The 20,798-nt window shown below is 38.4% G+C and overlaps 1 protein-coding gene and 1 pseudogene across 2 annotated transcripts in view; both read right to left on the reverse strand.

The window, feature by feature from the left end:
• Positions 1-20,798, reverse strand: part of LOC114688539 (zinc finger protein 54-like) — a 406,652-nt gene that overhangs the window by 27,628 nt on the left and 358,226 nt on the right. The window lies entirely within an intron of this gene.
• LOC114688971 overlaps positions 14,535-20,798 on the reverse strand; it is a 364,483-nt pseudogene continuing 358,219 nt past the window's right edge.

A 20,798-nucleotide genomic window follows, 5' to 3' on the forward strand; every position in this document is an offset into this window, starting at 1 on the left:
AGTTTATGTCTCAAAAACAAAACAAATAGAAACAAAACAAACAAAAGTGTGAGTTGATGGAAAAGGGATTAGATCCAGGGTCTTCCTTTCTATTATTGATAAAGCAGTATGAAAACACGCAACAGCCTCTACTATAGAACTGAGAAAACAGAAAAATGTTATAATCAGTTAGTTAAATGCTTATTATGAGATATTTCATACCCCCGCATTTTAGAAAATATCAAATGATTCTATATGTAACCTTGTTAAAGTAAAAATAATTTCAGACTGCCTAATGTAATATAACTGCATGAGTACCAGCCATTTAGTTACAGGCTGTAAAATCAGAAGGTCCTACGCTTTGCAGAACCTGAGAAATTAGTAACTTGCTAATTTTACAGATACTGTCTGAAGATATTGTTTCAAATAAGACTGTCTGTTTTGTACTTTGCTTTTTCAGTCTGAACATTTAATGTGGGAAACACCTAAGAGATTCAGCGCTCTGATGCATGCCAAATGACTTATGTAGTATATATGTTATATATATAATTTCTATATTAGAAAGAGCTGCTGAACCCTCAGATGGGCATTTGTCCTCCCCCTCACCATGGACTCCACACCTCCTATTTGGAACTGAATCCCACTGAAGCTTTGGGAATGGTCAAAGGACTCGACATCCTATTCCAGAGATACTTGTTCAGCTATGTTCATTACTGTTCTACTCACAATAGCTACAAAAAGGAACCAACCTTTATGTCCTTCATTTGACAAATGGATAGTGAAAATGTAGTACATATCCAACATGAAATAGTAATTTAGTCTGTGAAAAATTGTAATCATGAGTTTTGCAGGTAATGGATGGACCTAGAAAATACATTGAGTGAGGGAACTCGGACCCCAGACATTGCACGTTGTTTCTCATAGAAGTCCTAGTTCCAAATCTTCTGATGTGAAGTACACAACCTGCGAGTAACTGGTAACAGAAAAGTAAACAATGAGCCACCACGGGGGGGTGTAGTAGAGACTGCGAGTAACGGGGAAATCAGCTGATCTGAAGGGGAAATGAAAAACAGGGTGGGGAGATAATTATGGACCGAACGGGCACAGACGCACAAAAAAGCGGTAAAATAACAGTAAAGATGTTAAAGAGCCATAAAGAATACCTATAATTGAGGTATCCTAAATTGCCCACAATACATATAAGTCTGCATAAGCAATACATTGACAGATAAATTGAAGAGTTCCCATCTGGATGGATGATCCTCCCTTACAAGCGCATAGATTTTCTAACCGAATCGCTGAAACAGCCACGAGAAGTCTACTTAGAAGTTGTTGGTCACAACTGTCGAACAGACTCCCAAAACATTATAAGCTATTGCTGTTGCCCGTGGTTGCCTCCTAGAGGTCAGGCACTACTGTTGAAGGTGAGCCACTGTTGAAGAAGCCATGCACTTCAGACACAAACCCCAGAGGACTCCAGATGGATATGCCTAAAGCTTCTTTTCTGGGGACTAGCTTTCATGGTACCAGAAGGCAACATAAAAGCTTCCAAAGGAAGGAGCCAGTCAACAGTCCTATCAACTATGACCCCTTATGAAACCACAATGATCTGCACTGCATGATAGCCCTACCGGTGTAGAGTGGCACACAGACCTTGGTGGTACCAACAGCTTCTATTTGATAAGACCTCTCAACAAGAGGGAATCATGGCTAGTATTGGAACCTAGCTAGTTTCCCTAGTGCTAGTGAAGGCATGGATCTTGAGGGGAAACTACAATCACTATTTACAAATCAGCATAATCCTAATGCATTTTAAATATTTCCTTATTCACACAGATAAATGAGTTTTCACCCCTCATGGAAAGTTCTTTTTGGAACACTGAGATTAAAACAGAAAACCACAATCAGTCAAAATGCAATTGTGATGTTCATGCCCCAAATGATACATAAGCAACACATCTTCTTCACCTCAGTCAGGCTCAGGGAACACTGAGAAAGAGGAGGTGGGAACATTGGAAGAGACAGAAGAAAAGGATGTTTTCTGTGAGATTGTGTTTCCTAGAAATGTCAGAGAAGCTACATGCATGAAATCATACAAACATGCTGAGTAAACATGAGTTGAACAAGGACAACACCAAGAGACATGTAATATAGAAGGGAGAAAGCTCGCTAGGCCTCCTCCCTAGTCAACATAAGGGATCTGAGAGCTGGAGAAATAAGTCTTCCCCAAAGAGAATGCCACCATACGAATCAAATGTTCACCCTGAACATACACACTGAGTAGGTTGTATTTTTTGTGTTCAGGAATTGACACAAACATACAACAATGAAAGAAAAAGTTGAAATAATAAATGCCTGTGGTAAGTCAAAAATTTGAATCTCTTCATTAAAAAATGTATTTTCTATAACTGCTCTTCACATAATTAAACTTAGTGGGGTCTAGAGAGATAGCTCAGTGCTTCAGAGCACCCTGTTGTTCTCTTAGAGACCCTTAACAAAAACCCAAATAGTCAATAAAAATTAGGATAGAGAGAGAGAGGCAGAAGAGAGAGAACCAAATTAAAATCCTTGAGCTAACTAGGACAAGAAAGATGTTTTCACACAGATGGAAGGGAATCTAATATTGAGAAATTTGCAGTATTTCTTGAAGTGGTTTAATGTGATCAGTTCAAACTCCATGACATTTAACCTTCCTAAACATACTTCATAACTAGTAAGAAGAAACCTAGAATTTTATATTGACACAATTCCCTGGGTACAGAGCAACCCCTGTAAATGTTACGATGGCTGTATACCTACCAGCAAGTGTGATTCCATGATGACACTGAGCAGAACCCACAACACCCTGCGAAGCATCATAGAAGACGGGAAAACAAAGAAAAACAGCCCAATGTACTACAGCAGCAGATCCAGAACCTGCCCAATAGCAATGAATGTGATGTCATACAAAATTACACAAAACACGTGTTGCAGACAAGGGAAAGACATCCACAGAAAGACTTCAGAGCCGGCTTCCTTATAACATCAGAGAAACTGCTCGCCACCCCGGTCCGTCTCCTCCGTGTCCCAGCCCGCAGCTCCTCTGCCTGGGGGTTCGTAGGCCGCCGGAGCTGCCGGTCTCCGCCACCTGCGCTTGCTGACTGGTGAATCTTCCCAGGCGCCGGCGCGGCGACTGCGGCTCCGGGAGTTTCAGGTCCCGAATACCCGCTGGTCCTCCTCATGCACTTCCGGAACAGCCATTCCCGAGTCCAACACGGAATGGTGGAATTTCCTGTCCCTTCAGCCTGGTTCCTTGGAGCCGCACCTGCGCCCGCCCAATACACCCCGCTTCCGCGTTACGTTTCCTGCCCGCCTCCGCGGCCCCCCCCAATCCCCTTGTTTCCCAGTTCTACCTGCTGTTTCTCCCCCAGCCTCCGCTAAACGCTTCGAGGGCGGAGCGTGTTCAGCCTTACCCGTCTGTCCCACTCATCTCAGGCTGCCTTCCACACAGCTCCAGCTGTCAGGCTGCCTGCAACCGCTCTGCACAGCCTCCCTCCCACATGCTCGCTGCCAGCCTGGACCAGAACTGCATCTAGGAGGAAACGCTGCACCCCGGTACTGATCCTCCACAGTGAATCTGAACCCTTCGATAAAGACGGACAGCAGCCTAACCTCGATTGACTACCAGCCTCTCTGGGCTACATACTTAGACCAAAGGATAACAGGGTAAATTCAGAAGGCAGCGTCCCCATCGCTGACGGTGACAAGTCAAACTAAATACTACTTGGGAGGGACATATATAGGAACTTGAATCTTGAAAAGGAATAGGTTGACTCAAGAAGTCAGTGGTTTGCTGGGTCGGTGGTGGGCACACCTTTAATCCCAGCACACGGGAGGCAGAGGGCAGGCGACTTCTGTGAATCCGAGGCCAGCCCTGGCTACAGAGTAAGTTCCAGGAAAGGCTCCAAAGCTACACAGAGAAACTCTCACCAAAAAACAAAACAAAAACAACAAAATAAAAACAAACAAACATACGAAAAAAGAAGTCAGTAACCCATTGCGAAAGCCCAGGGCTGAGTCATCACGCACTGTACTCTGCTCTCACTACTAATGGTCTCGTCATTTCTACTATCTCAGAAACAAGTAGTCTGTGACTCATGCTAAAGGGTGATTTGAGATAAAACATAGAAAAATTATTTGGAGAAAAAAAAATGCAATGGTGAATGCACAGACTCTGTCCAAGATCTGCAAAATGACTAAGGTACATGGACCCAGCCTAAAAACATCAGTTACACCAAACCGTCTATGACTATGGGACATTGAGAGAGGAGGGGAAGGAGTAAGACAGGGAAGAGCGAGGAAGGGCTAGACATGCCACCCAGGTAACTGTACATCAGATAACCAACCAGCAACTGTACTGACCTGCATGGACTTCACACACACACCATCAGTTTAGGAAGGGAAAAGGTAAGGCTTCACGGGGCCCAGACTCTACTCTCAGCTGTTCGGCCTTTGGGTGGATTCATGGCCGATCACTGCCTTTAGGCTGTAGTCCTCTGCTGAGCCCACCAGCTCACACACTAGCTCCAACCCACTGTCTCAACAGATGCCCTGGTTAATCTCATTGGGTCCCAAGAAAAATGAATCGAAATGAGCACAATACAGAGATTAGCTGAATTGTGGACCAGGATAGTAGAGAGGTAGGAAGGTGAGATTTGGAGGTTTTGAAGCGCGCGCGCGCGCGCGCGCGCGCGCACACACACACACACATAGAGTGTGTCTGTATACGTGTGTGTGTGTGTGTGTGTGTGTGTGTGTGTGTGTGTGTTTGTAATAGATAGTAATAGATTTTTTTTTTTTTTTTGAGACAGAGTTCTCTCTGAAACCCTGGCTATCCTGGAACTCGCTTTGTAGACCAAACTATCCTGGAAATCTCAGAGATCTGCCTACCTCTGCCTCAGGTGTGCTGGGATTAAAGGTGTACCTCACCCTGCACTGCTAAGAAAAATTTTTAAACGACCTTATCAGTCTAATTTCTTTTTGGTTGTAATATTATCTGTGGGTTTTTCTTTGTTTGTTTTGGCTTGGTTTTTTGGTTTTTTGAAACAGGTTTCTCTGTGTAACCCTGACTGTCCTAGAACTCCCTTAGCAGACCAGGCTGGCCTCATTGAAATCAACCTATCTCTGCCTCTAGAATGTAGTGTGTGCCACCATGCTTGGCTCATGATCTAGTTTAATATCAGGTAATACTAAGAGTCAAGAAGTCTTTCTTTTTCATGTCAAGAAGTATTTTAAATAGCTTTGCTGTTATTTCTTCTTTGGAGTTCTGACGGAATCCTGTCAATCTGGTCCTGATGTTTTCTTAAGGGGATATTTTATAACTGCTTCAGTCTCATTGCTACTAGTAGTTCTGTTTACATTATTTATTTCATGTTGTTGAAATCTGGTATGTTTTATGCACATGGAAACTCATCTATTTCAATTAGAGTCGCCAATTTAGTGTAATAGAAGTCTTTAATGTGAATGAAGAAGAGATCCAGGTGATCACTTATTTCTGTCAAGTAAGCTGTGCAGCTACCTTGGGCAATTGTCAGGCCAGGTAGTAGTGGCACAGTTCCTTAACCCCAGCACTACTGAGGCAGAGGCAGGTGTATCTCTATGAATTAATGGCCAGCCTGGTCTATAGAATGGGTTCCAGGTGAGCCAAGGATACATAGCAAAACCTGTCTCAAAAAACAAAACAAAACAAAAAGACTTATGGCAAAAAGTAATGTATAGTCTGGTAAGGTCATGTAAGCCCTTTAACCCTACACTCAGGAGGCATGGGCAAGGGGAACTCTGAGTTCAAGGCCAGCAAACTCTACATAGTGAGTCTCAGACAGCTGGAAATACAGAGATCTTGTCTCAATATAAATTAAATTGCTCCGTGAGGAATTGCTTTCATAATACCAGAAGCACCATGCAAGCTTCCCAAAGAGGGAGCCAACCAACAGTCCTAGCCAGCTATGATGCCTATGAACCACATCAACTATCAACTTGGCACAATAGCCCTAAGGATGTGGCAGTGGCAAACATACCTTGGTGTAACCAAGATTTCTTTCACTGGACTTAAGACCCTCTTAACAAAACAGAAACCATGACTGGTACTTGAAATCTAGCTACGTACTGGTGCTCGTGAAGTCATGAATCCTGGAGGACAAGAAAGAACCACCATTTTACCAAGCTATCATAATCCCTACAAATAACTAAACATATTTCCTTGTACCCACAGGTTAAGCTTAGTTTTCAGCCCTCATTCAGGAAACATTTCTTCTCATTAGACAGACACCAGTACAAAAATCCATACCTAATCAAAATGCAGAGTTGTTAGGCATAACAATTGTATTGTAGATTATGAAAGTTTGTTCTGTAAATATGGGCTTTTATCTTTCTAACAGTGTTATGCAAATAAATCAGTATACATTTCAAAGCCAGCAAAGCTATTACGATAAAGAAAATTATAAATAATCACAAAAGCAAGGAACCAATCAAAATGATTCCTGGGATAAAATGAGGCTACAACATCTGCAAGATGTTCTATAACATCCATCCTGTTACTTCAGGCAGCTTCTTTGAAAATGTTTCTATAATTTTGTTTTCTGCAAATTATAAATCATTTGAGAAGAATTAGGATGACCCAACAAATACATCTTAACTTTTTTCCAATCATATTTGCTGTAATTTAATCTTAAAGGCATTATACAATAAGAAGTAATTTTCCAATTTCATTTCAGTTTCATTTGTTCTCTTAATAATTCTAACTGATCTTCAATTAGTATTATAACCTGTCTCAATTCAGCTATTTCATCAACTATTTCCTTATTTATCTTATTTTGTTGAGCCCAAAGTTTGTAAGAATGTACATGCCAGTCTTTAACAAATTCAGCAGTTTGAATTTTTTTTATGAAGAGTAACTACAGCTGTGGTAGCATAGCAGTTAATGTGGTGGTTCAATCCTGATGTATCTTAATCTGGAACAAATCCACAACCTCTGGCTTTCTGTGGAAACAGAAGCAGAACCTCTTTTCCAAAGTAACATATCCTTATATCCAAATTTTGAAGTCAAGGTATCTTTAAAATTTACATTTTGGCATAACTGAACAGCTTTTATAATCAAATGTTTTGATTAAGATACATCAGGTTTCACCAGTCAAGACTCCCTGAAAGGTCTCCAATGACACCATGGCCCAGATGGTCCAACATCCAGAGCGGTTTCAAGGCAACTGGTTTACACAATACAGCCTCACGGACTACCCCATAGGCCTAAAATTTTCTTTGCGTCCCCATAAGATACATCACCCCCTAAACAGCAGGAAGCAATTCTAAGAAAACAGCACCCCTTCTCCCTTAGGTTTCATATTTCTCAGGGTTATGGATGATGGTTATAGGGTTGGTGGTGGAAGAAAATATTAAACTCAGTATTTTCCTTAAAAAAAAATGGAATGGATAGATATAAGATATTATGGTAGATCATTGTATATACTAGTAAACAAATTTAGTAAAATAGCAACCTTAGATAATTTTCACTGTAACTTGTACTGTTATGGATTCTTATATGTTGATACAAATGTAAACAATTTTTATATTCCTGTTTAAGATAATTTGTATATTGATACAAATACAGAACTATATTTGTTATAATGTACATATATTTCTACTCTTATTTGAAATATTTGTATATTGATACAAATGTAAATTTATATCTGTCATACTTTATGTATGTTCTACTTCTGTTTAGAATATTCAGTATATTGATATATATTTAAGATTATTGTCATATTGCATATCGCACTATATATTCATACCTCTGTTATAAATATCTTGTATATTGTCACAATTTTGAAGTCATCGTTCTTCACCATACATTTGCTTATAGACTGTTTACCTTGTTTACATGAAGCCTTAGTCCTTAGGTTATTTCAGTAGATAAGACATATAGATTTATAGTCACCTATGCCTGTCATCTCTATAGTTACATTAGTTAGGTTATCCAGATTTACAGATACATAGGTCAGATGGACAGGTAATCTTCAAACACTTCATAGACCTAGAGAATATGGCATTTAAATAACTTAGAAATTCTGTTGACGTGAGACACAATTGTTCCTGGCTGCGCAATTTGATCCCGAGAGAATGTTGGGCTTCTAAGACATTTCCATTTGGAAGTTTGTCTTTTTGGCACAAAATGGCCTACTGGGCAAAGAACTGCCCTTGCCTTGATGGCTGACAGTACATTGACTGTCATTAATGTTTTTGATCTTAGCCATTCTGACAGGTGTAAGATGGTATCTCAGAGTCATTTTGATTTGCATTTCTCTGATGATTAAGGATGTTGAGCATTTCTTTAAATGTCTTTCAGCCATTTGTGATTCTTCTTTTGAGAATTCTCTGTTTAGCTCTGTAGCCCATTTTATAATTGGATTGTTCAGTATTTTTATGTCTAGTTTCTTGAGTTCTTTATATACTTTGGAGATCAGTCCTCTGTCAGATGTGGGGTTGGTGAAGGTCTTTTCCCAATCTGTAGGCTGTCTTTTTGTCTTACTGTGTCTTTTGCCCTACAAAAGCTTCTCAGTTTCAAGAGGTCCATTTATTAATTGTTGTTCTCAGTGTCTGTACTACTGATTTATATTTAGGAAGTGATCTCCCGTGCCAATGCATTCAAGAGTACTTCCTACTTTCTCTTCTATCAAGTTCAGTGTAACTGGATTTATGTTGAGGTTTTTGATCCACTTGGACTTGAGTTTTGTGCATGGTGACAGATATGGATCTATTTTTAATCTTTTACATATTGACATCCAGTTATAGCAACACCATTTGTTGAAGATGCTTTCTTTTTTCCATTGTATAGTTTTGGCTTCTATGTAAAAAATCAGGTGTTCATATGTGCATGGATTAATGTCAGGGTCTTCAATTCGATTCCATTGGTCTGTATGTTGGTTTTTATGCCAGCACCAAGCTGTTTTTATTGCTATAGCTCTATAGTAGAGTTTGAGGTCAGGGATGGTGATGCCTCCAGAGGTTGCTTTATTATACAGAATTCTTTTAGCTATTCTGGGTTTTTTGTTTTTTCATATAAAGTTGAGTATTTTTCTTTCCAAGTGTGTGAGGAATTGTTTTGGGATTTTGATGGGGATTGCATTGAATCTGTAGATTGCTTTTGGTAAGATTGTAGTTTTTACTATGTTAATTCCACCTATCCATGAGCATGGGAGATCCTTCCATTTTCTGATATCTTCTTCAATTTCTTTCTTTAGAGATTTAAAGTTCTTATCGAACAGGTCCTTCACTTTTTTATATCCCTTTTCATATTTTAAGGTGTAAGGCAATTGCCAATTTCCATAAATTAGTCTGAACTAAATTGCCAAAGTGCAACATAGGACCTGACCTCCTATTGGATAGGTTCATTAACAATAGAGTTAATTTCCACAGTTCCATTAAAACTATACTTCTGCCATCTTAATTCTGACTGAGAATATTTTTCTCAAGGGAAGCTATATGGACTCCAATCGATGATGTCTCTTTGAAAAAATCAGTAAGCACTTGAGGTTTCTTACCCTTACGCTATTGCCAAAGTACCAAGTCAGATTCCTTGTTGGTAACACGTCTCACAAGACAGTAGATTTTTGTAACTAGCAGCACTAATCTCCTGTCCTCTAAAGCCAGATGAATAAAGCATATAAAATTTATTATGAAAATCCTGGGTAGTATTATGATTAAGTATAGACAGCCAAATTTGAAAAGTTATATTTAGACAGTGATTTCCATTATTCATACAAATAGGATTTCCTTGTACTCCCACAGTATAATTTGTAATCACCTGTTTTGGGATATATGATCACACTGTGAATCTTGAGTTTGTATTTGCATTAATTAAATAAAATCAGTCTTGGGTCAGGAGTGGGGTCAACAACTAGTTTACAGATAGTAAGCATTGAGAGTCAGAGGGCATCCAGAAAAATGGGTAGAGAAATGTGTAGGAAGTAGTAGGAAGGGACTTTGAGTAGTGGTCCTTTTGGTTTGGAGTGGTGGAAGAGACACTCTCTGTTTCTGAAGTGCCTTCAAAGAGGGAAGGTCAGCTAGCTGCTCCTCAACCTCTCTGAGCTAGCAGGTTTTCACCCTAGCCTCTGACTCTTTATTAGTAAATAGAATGATAGAGATTTTGTTAAAGACTACATTTGGTGGCATTGGCAGGATGCAGATCTGGTGGGATGTAGAAGGCCTGCCTGCCCATTGCCTGAGAAGTGGGGTAGTGATTTTGGAATCACAGTTACTGGCTGAAACAGCAGTCGATTCAGGTGCGGCTGCTGTGATGGTAGAAAAACAGTAGTTACCTTACTCTCTTCCTTAGGCTTAGTAAGTCCTCTGTGGTCATAAGGTAGCCAGGAGGATTCATTGACCACAACAGAAATATCCGTATCTCCACAACTTACCCTTTTGTTAATTAGAGGGTTGGTAATATAAGCCCAGTAGGTATGATTGGTCCCTGTTACCTGTACAGTTACCACAGACAGCAGAGCAAGGAACAATGTTGTAGCATTCAAAGGTTCCCAAGCCAGCCAAACTATTGCTTTTCCTTCTTTAGTCAATTTCTTAAGCAGTCCCCATGTAGGAGATCAGCTGTTTGCTTTAAAGTCTTTCTGTATTTTTCTCTCTAGAGATATGCTATCCATATCAGCAGCCAAGGCATCTGGAGAGACTTCTCTTGCTCATGTCTAATTTAACTAATTTTGATAGTATTCACAACTTCTTGTCTCCTGCAGAAACATAAGCATAACCTCAACCCCATTGTAACAACTTCCCCATTCTCCAAGAAGATCTCATGGCATCCTTGTTGTACACAGTCATATTTAATTCAGCAGTTTTTTTCCCCCTATGGTCCAATGCCTTTCATCAGCTGTTGTCCCTGACTCAATAGCATTTAAAAATTTTAATGTTAGTAAAGCATTACGTAATTTATCTTTGGGAGTCCTTATATCCTCCTTTTGTTTTATAAGCATCTGTTTTAGAGTGAAATTAGATCTTCAACAACTGCTTGTCCTGTTGGATTACATGATATATATATATATATATATGTGTGTGTGTGTGTGTGTGTGTGTGTGTGTGTGTGTTTTATGTTATAATGTGTAAAAATATCTTATTTTATTGGAAACATAAGCAGGAGCATTATCAATTTTAATTTGTATTAGCCATTGTCTCTAATAAATGTGTAATTACAGAATCAGCCTATTGACAACTTAAGGCAAATGCCCATTGAAGTCCAGAGTATGTTTCAATAGTATGATGAACATATTTTAATTTTCCAAATTCTGGTAAATGAAATATATCCATTTGTCAAATTTCATTTCTTTGAGTGACCTTAGGATTACTTCCTGTAGGCAAAGGAATTTGATTATACAAAGAATAAGTAGGACAATTTTTTATAATCTCTTTAGCTATTGCCAGGTTATGGAATATTCAAGCCTTTACTATCAACATTTTTTTTAATGAAATTCTGAAGCTTCTAATACATTTTCTATCAATATTTGATTAATTTCTCCATTTCCTTTTGCTAATGGCCAAGGCATTCCAGTATGGGACCAAATATGGGTGATATAAAGTGGGCAATTCCTTTCTCAGATTGCCTGTTGTAATTGTACAAATAATAAAGTTAATTCTGAATTATCAGGAATAAGTTCAGCAGTTTCAATATGTAATACAATCCCTTCAGCATATTGAGAATCAGTAATTATATCAAGAGATTCATTAGAGTCAAATAAAGCTATTAGAATTGCCTACAACTCTGTTTTAATGGAATCATATGGACTTCAAATCACTTTGTATTTCTTGCTGTATAACCAGTCAGTCCTAATTTATTTGCATCAGTATAGAATGTAAGAACCCCAGAAAAAGGTGCTCTTTTCACTATGCTGGAAAGAATCCATTCAGTTCTTTTTATGAACTGAAGTCTTTTTACTTTTACTATTGATTTCTCCTAAATAGTTACTACCAGCTCTTTATCAGTAAGATTTAATTTTTATAACTTTTACCTTAGTAATCACATCCTTTAATAAGTTACATTTTATAGAATCTAACCAGTAATTTCCAGAAAGCAACTTAAAGAGCAGATTTATATTTTCAGTAATGAAATGATAAACAAGGGCATATCCAATATTACAGTTTAAAATCATGAGTTTTGTTTTCAGTCCATTTACTATGAAAATTAAATATTTATTTAAACATTAACTAGACAATCGAGAGGAGAACATCCTCTGTACACTGAATAATACCCCTGGAAATTCAAACAGCATTGGCTTAGTATTTTGACTGGAACTGTTTTCTTTTCTTTTCTTTTTTCTTTCTTTTTTTGGTTTTTCGAGAGAGAGTTTCTCTGTGTAGATTTGCTCCTTTCCTGGATCTCACTCTGTAGACCAGGCTGGCCTTGAACTCACAGAGATCCACCTGGCTCTGCCTCCTGAGTGCTGGGATTAAAGGCGTGTGCCACCACCACCTGGTTTTTTTTTTTTTTTTTTTTTTTAAATAGAAGTTGGGCTTGTTTTAATTTTTTTCTCCCTCAAAGGGACCATTGATAAGTTATTATTATTATGCAAAAACAAAAAATATTTCCCATATAATGACCTTTAATATTGAGTCATTCTTGCTCTGAGGGAAAAAATTTTCTGTTTTCATTTCCGTTCCTTCACATTTCTCTATTCTGAAGATACATTTTTTTTTTTAACTTCCTTTCTTTTTTCTTTCTCTACTGGGAAGATTCTTTTTCTCGGATTTACCCTTTGTCTCAGGAGCCATTTTATTTGTTGCCACACTTGAGAGGGAGAATTTAAATTCTCCATGTTCCTGCCCTATCCTGTAATCTCGACTACTACTATGGACATATGTTACTTCCAGTTTTGGGGTGTCTGGACACTTCTTTCCTCACACCCTACACCATGGTCACCAAATGCTGGGGTATATCCTGTAGCATGGGTAAGTTGAAGAAAGAAGGCATGAAATTTTAAGGCCTGTATGGCACCAGGAAGGTCCGACCTCATCTGATTGACTGAACCCTGAACAGCCACGTGAAGGCATATTGATTGAAAGTTATACAAAGTATTTCCTCATACCAAGATCTATAATCTAATTTATGTCTTACTAAAAGAGAGCATCACATGCCCCCATGACTCTCGTCCATTATTATGTATTGTTTGCAATATACAATAATACAAGAGCCTCAGGTGTGTCTAAGGTATCTTGTGACCAAAGTCATGGGATGGCTGCAATGCCCCTTCAGCAAATAATCACTGTTTTCCACAAGGATTCTTCTAGGTCAAAGTACTCCTATAAAATAGCTGTTCATTGTAATATTTACTCCTTACAGCGATTCTGCTAAATTCCTACAACAAAGGCAAGGACCACCATCCAGAGGTTTTGGGGATTTCTAAGCCTGTGATGTCACATGCACAGCTTCTCTCTTTTACAGTTTCTCACCTTCTGCTATTTGTAAGATTTGACACTAGCATAAGATTTTTGAAAGAGAACAAAAAATGAGACTTTACTAGAACATTTTCTTGTGTTTTCTTTTATGGGTAAAGGACTTTATAAATTCAATGCATTTGGTGACTGTAATTTACAATGAACAGCAAGATATAGGGATTATATATGGTGTACCTTTTATGGTTTCTCAGAACTATGAATTTTGTGATGTACAGCACATTTAGAAGGAAATCTGTAGTTGGAATTTTTTTCCAGTCTTGCCTGGCCCAGAGTCAGGACAAATCTTTCTCACCCACCAGTCCCACAGCTGCTCAGACCCAACCACGTAAACACAGAGGCTTATATTGTTTACAAACTGTATGGTTGTCGCAGGCTTTTTGTTATCTAGTTTTTACATCTTAAATTAACCCATTTCTATAAATCTATACCTTGCCACATGGCTCAGGGCTTACCAATATTTTACATGTAAATATTTTAGCATGTTACTCATGGCGGCAGCTGGTCTCCTGACTTAGCCTTCCTGTTCCCAGAATTCTCTTTTCTACTTGTCCCACCTATACTTTCTGCCTGGTTACTGGCCAATCAGCATTTTATTTATACAGAGCGATATTCATAGCAGAAATCTAAAGAGTTTGTCACATTTTTGTTAGTAATTTTGTCATTATTATTCTTTTGGACAGAGTCTATGTAGTCCTGGCACTCTTGGAACTCACTATGTAGCCCAGGATGGCATCAGACTCAAAAGAGATCTTTATTTTTTTGCCTCCTGAGTGCTGGGATTAAAGACATGCAGCACCATGCCTAGTATTATTATCAATTCTTGGATGTTGAACAAGATAAATGTTTTTTTATTACAGCTATTCCCAGGGGCTGCATAAATGGTTTGGAGGGTAAGAGCACTGGTTCCTCTTCCAGAGGAGCACCGTCTTCAATTTTCAACACATATAATAGCTCACAACTGTCTGGAACTCCAGCTTCAGGGAATGTGATGCCCTCTTCTGGCCTCAACAGGCATCAGACAAACATACAGTGCCCAGAAAATCGTGTAGACAAAGCACCCACACAAATTAAAAGTAATTCACAGTTACTATTGCAGAATTTTATTTGAATATAAACTGTGATATTTTGTAAGACTTAAAACTTCATTAAAGGCTTTCACAAATTTCTTGTCTTTGTTTCTATAATGTATACTCTTGGGGCTTGTAAGTAGAGAATACCATATAAATGCTATGTCACATGATTTACAACAGTATTTTCCTCTTCAGTATGAATTCTCTGATGTCTTCTAAGATTTGAAAGGTGGATATAGGATATGCCACAGTCTTTGCATTTGTGAAGTTGCTCTCCAGTATGAATTTTCTGATGTGCTCTAAGATAAGAGCAACTAGTAAAAGATTTGTCACATTCCTTACATCTGTAATGTCTCTCTCCAGTATGAACACTCTGATGTGTTCTAAGATTTGACATGTAGGTAAAAGATTTGTCACATTCCGGACATTTGTAAGGTTTCTCTGCAGTATGAAGTTTCTGATGTCTTCTAAGATCTGATCTTTGATTAAAAGATAGGTCACAATCTTTACATTTGTAAGATTTCTCCCCAGTATGAGTCTTCTGATGTATTTTAAGACTAAAAATTTGGAGAAAGGACATGTCACAGTCTTTGCATTTGTAGAGTTTCTCTCCAGTATGAATTTTCTGATGTGCTCTAAGATATGAGCATGTAGTAAAAGATTTGTCACATTCCTGACAAGTGTAAGGTCTCTCTCCAGTATGAATTCTCTGATGTGTTCTAAGATGTGAGTTATGAGTAAAGAATTTGTCACATTCCATACATTTGTAAAGTTTCTCTCCAGTATGAATTTTCTGATGTTCTCTAAGAGTTGAGCTCGTAGTTAAAGATTTGCCACATTCCTTACATCTGTAAGGTTTCTCTCTAGTATGGACTCTCTGATGTGTTCTAAGATTTGAACGCTGGATAAAAGACATGTCACACTCTCCACATTTGTAAGGTTTTTCTCCAGTATGAATTTTCTGATGTTCTCTAAGATATGTGCATGTAGTAAAAGATTTGCCACATTCTTTACAACTGTAAGGTCTCTCTCCAGTATGAACACTCTGATGTCTTCTAAGATGTGAGTCCCGGGTAAAGGATTTGTCACATTCCCTACATTTGTAAGATTTCTCTCCAGTATGAATTTTCTGATGTGTTCTAAGAGTCGAATTCACAGTAAAAGATTTGTCACATACCTCACACTTGTAAGGTTTTTCACCAGTATGGATTCTGTAATGCCTGTTAAGATGTGATATTTCTAGAAAGGACTTACCACATTCTTTGCATTTATAAAATGTCTCTAGAGAATGAGTTTTCTGATGCCATTTAAGAGATGAATAGTGGGGAAAGGATCTACCACACTCATTGCATTTGTAAGGCTTCTCTCCACTATGGAGCCTGTAGTGGCTCTTAAGATGTGAAAGCTGATGAAAGACCTTGCCACACTCTTGGCAACTACAATGTTCCTCATCAGTATGGATTTTCTGATGTCTCCTGAAACTGGAACAGTGGGCAAAGGACTTACCACATTCCTTACATTTGTAAGGCTTTTCTCCTGAATGCGTTTTCTGATGGCTTTTAAGTGCTGAGGCCTGAGGAAACAACTTTCCACATTCTTTGCATTTGTAAAGTTTCTCCCCAGTATGAATTCTTTGATGTGTTTTAAGATTTGCCCACTGGTTATAGGATTTATCACAACTGTTGCACTTGTAAAGTTTTTTTCCAGTATGTATTCTCTGATGTACAGAGAGGTGTGAGGCAGTTCTGAAGCATTTCCCACATTTCCCACATTGGTGTGGTGTCTCTTCAATGTAGATTGGTTGTTGCAAAAGACTGTATGTAGAGCTGAAATAATCATCATATTCTCCCTGCCTGTGCTCCTTCTTTGCAGTGAAAAGTCTCTGATCTTGAGTAATGTTGCAACACAAATTTAAATTAGATTTCTCACAGTCTTTAGATTTGCAAGGTTCTTCTCCAGGAGCATGTGTTCAAGTCTATGTGGATTTGACGAGTCAATAGAGGCATCCCTGTGATTACTGCATCTGCTGTTATTAGCATTTTCTATAGTTTCACTTGTTTTATAAAATGCACTTGTGGAGGGGTCATGAAGCACTTTGCCAAGCTCATAATACTGACTAAGACTCCTTTTCAGTCTTCACATGTTGATGGACAGGATCACATATGTAAAAGTTCTCTGGAAAATGAGTACAGTTCAGATTAATAAGGCTTGTTCTAAGATTAAACATCTGATAAAAGACTGTCTCTAAGATCTCTCTTAAGATAAGTCAACCAGCAAAAATACTTAAATATTTTTCTTTCAGTGTAATTTTATGTATTCTCATAAAAAAAGCCTCACAGCCTTCAAGGGTGTGTGATGTAATGGATATCTCCTCCTTATCAGAAATGTCTAATGGCACACATCTCTTTTTAAATATTTCATCTCAGAAATTGATAGAGTTTAATCCAATCCCAGATTCACAGTGTTTGTACTTACTAAGTGATAAGCAATGAGAAATACTGTTCAGAAGACCCAATCTCTTTAAAGATTAAAGTCTTACTTAAAAGCATCAAAGGGTTTATTTTATTGTTTTTTCTAAAGCAAGGCATTAGATTCTTGAAAAGTAATGAATGCAAAGACAGTATTCGGCCAGGCACCAGAGGCTCTAGATCATTTGAGGCAGGGCTGTCATGGGCACCTATTGCTTATTTCTAACCTCCACACACTGCTGTGTTTCTTAACTTTTCTCATAGGGTTATTCTCAAGTCCACTCTGTCCACCAGCTCCTAGGATTATCTCCCAGAAAGATGTCTGTGTATTTCCACTGGGAAGAAAATGAAGGATGTAATAAGAAGACATACATGCAAGGAAGACAACTAAACAATAATCCTACTTCATGGACTCACTTTAGACTTAAAATTTTGTAAAATTATTCCAATCTGACGTCAGCATTGTCAAATAAAATTGCATTTTGTACTAGTATTGTCACCATATTTCAGGTGCAATAGACACAATGCCTTCTAACAGTTACAACAGACAGGATGCATCCTGGGACCAGGACACTACAGTAAGTTAATGATCAGGACTCTTTTCAGGTGGAATTGAATATCACAAAACAGTCTCAGCTTTTGCTTTCTCTTTCACTGGACGCCATTACTGTTGTCCTGCTCATTCACTAGCCCACCCTAGTTGTGTTTTATTGTTGGTAGTTTTTTACTCTTTTTTGGGGAGGGAGCTGCTACCCAGCTCCCAAATAAATTCACACATGGAGGCTTATTTTTAATTATGAATGCCTGGCCTTAGCTTGGCTTAGTTTCTAGCCAGCTTTCCTTAAATTATATCATTTGCCTCGGGGCTTTTTCCATTCTCTAACTTCTGTATGTCTTACTCTTACTCCATGGCTCTCTGGTTGTGCAGCTGGGTGGCTGGCCCCTGGAGTCCTCCTCCTCTGGCTGCTAGCTCTTTGATCCTCTTCTCCCAGATTTCTCCTTCTAAATATTCTGTCTGCCTGCCAGCCCCACCTATCCTTTCTCCTACCTTGCTATTGGCCAGCTCTTTATTAGACCATCAGGTGTTTTACGCAGGCACGGTAACACAACTTCACAGAGTTAAACAAATGCAACATAAACAAAAGTAACACACCTTAAAATATTCTACTATATTTACCCATTTTTGTGTAAAAAAAAGTTTTCACTTTAACATGACAAAAGCAGTTATCAAGTAAAAATTAATTTACAATATTCAGTCCATTTGTAGTTAGCATATTCAAAGAAAATAATGCATTATCTACCCTGTCTTAGTGAATCTAAAGTTTTATACCTAACTTACTTTCTATCATAACTAGGAAAAAATGCAACTATAACTACTTAGTCTTCAACTCCATCAAAGACTCAGAAGGATGTACTATTATCTAACACCAGAGACATCTGGCTGCCTGGACAGTCACCCTAATTTTCTCTGCAATGTTGGGGCATCCATCTTTCACCTACAGGCCTAGAGTATTGGGCAGACTTTTCTATGAAGCAGGAATTTTGAACTGTTCTGCCTTGTTTTGGCAAAGTTTGTCAGTCACTTTCCTCTGTGTCCTGCAGAATATCTGGCAGACTTTTCTGTGATACAGAATTTTGAAAGACTGTCCTGCCTCATTTTGGTAAAGTTAAAGTCTTTTTCCTGTCTGTCCTTCACGTCCAGTCTGTTCAGCACATTGTCAGCAGTCAAAGGCAAGAACAGTTTCTTTACCCAATGGCTAATCTTGCCACAATGAAAGCAAACTCCATAGGAGTATCTTCAATGCCCATCATCATCTCTGAGATAAATCAGTGCTACCAGGGCAGATGTGCTTTTGTCATGAAAAGCCCTAAGTTAACAAAACATTTTAAATGTCATATTCTGTAGCTTTTTGAAAGGTTTGAAAACCATCTATCTATATAAAATATATCTCTATATGATCTGGAAAGCATACCTAACATATTTAAAGTTTGATTGTTATAAAAGACTAACTGCTAACCTATGTTTCTTGATTGTCCTATACAGTTATAATAACTTTCAAAAACTAGAACTTTACCTTACATTTTAAAATAAACTGCATAGATACAATACCTTAAACAAGAGTAGAGACACATATACAATATGTGGTAACAAAAACAACCTTAAATTTGCATCGTTATACAAAACTTTTAAACAAGAGTAGAAACACATATACAGTGTAACAAAAATAACTTTAAATTTGAATCAATATTCTATATTCTCCCAAATGACAACACCTACAACTCACCAAATAACCAACAGCCACCCACACCCCCCCAATTCATGGGAATATGGGCATAGTTTCTCCATACTTCTTTCTTCTGTGTGTGGATGAATTATCTTTAGGGTCCCAGAGAGAAAATTTTGAGATAATGACCGAGTCCTGGGAAGACCAGCAGTAACCTTTGCTGACAGATATCACATGTCAAATTTCAGGAGGTCTTGCCTGATCAAACCTGATTCATATTAACCCTGAAGGAATCCACAGCCTCTCATCTGTGGGAACAAAACTCCAAAGCATTTTTGATTTCCATTTGACAAATACATTATTTTACTTCTTTAAAGTTAAGGCATTCCTAAAATATCTAGAATGGTTCAGTTTAGCAGTCCAGTTCACAATCCCATGTGTCCTAGCAGCTGTCTTTTGCTTCTCAAAAGTAAAAAAATTCAAAATCAACACATATAGGATCCAAACTACCCATGTATTTCCCATCTCTACATGGCTTATTCCTTTTTATTCTCTCTTTAAAGACTTTATTTTATAAAGTATTCTTTTTTTTTCTCCATGACTATACCATTTTCCTTTTTTTAAGCCTACACACATTGTTAAACACCCTGAAATTTGCTTAGAGGTTTTCCCTTCTGGATCTCTTTTACTACGTATCTCTAGTCTTTTTTTGACTGCACAAGTAAACTTTTAAACTGCTCAGGTACTCCTGGATTCTCCACATGGCTCTCTTGGCTGGCTCTGCCCACTTCTTGGGTCATGGAAGCCAAGTCTAGTCCTGGTCAGAGGTAGGAGACCAAAAACTGCATGCATTAAACCTTCCTAGAGCTCTGGAAGGTCAATGCTTGCACTGCAGCAGGTGTTTTTACTTAGTTTTTTGTTCCTACTTAGCTTAAGGTCTCAGTGACCAGCAGAGATAGTCTGGCCAAAACTCTTTTTTTTTTTTTTTTTGGTTTTTTGAGACAGGGTTTCTCTGCGTAGCTTTGCGCCTTTCCTGGAGCTCACTTGGTAGCCCAGGCTGGCCTCGAACTCACAGAGATCCGCCTGGCTCTGCCTCCCGAGTGCTGGGATTAAAGGCGTGCGCCACCACCGCCCGGCTTGGCCAAAACTCTTAAAGGAGCCATAACTCCTCCATTTTTTTTTTTTTTCTGTTTTCTTAAACCGTACATGGAAATATGGCCCACATTGGAAGGCCAAAATGTTGTTGGGAGTTTAAAAAACTCAGCCACCAAGCTTCCAAATAAATTCAAACATGGAGGCTTATTTTTAATTATGAATCCCTAGCCTTAGCTTGGCTTAGTTTCTAGCCAGCTTTCCTTAAATTAACCTGTCTATCTTTTGCCTCTGGGCTTTTCCCATTCTCTAACTTCTGTATGTCTTATTTTTACTTCATGGCTTTCTGGTTGTGCAGCTGGGTGGCTGGCCCCTGGAGTCCTCCTCCTCTGGCTGCTAGCTCTTTGATCCCCTTCTTCCAGATTTCTCCTTCTAAATATTCTGTCTGCCTGCCAGCCCCACCTATCCTTTCTCCT

The sequence above is a fragment of the Peromyscus leucopus genome, chromosome 1, assembly GCF_004664715.2.
Source record: "Peromyscus leucopus breed LL Stock chromosome 1, UCI_PerLeu_2.1, whole genome shotgun sequence".
NCBI lineage: Eukaryota > Metazoa > Chordata > Mammalia > Rodentia > Cricetidae > Peromyscus > Peromyscus leucopus.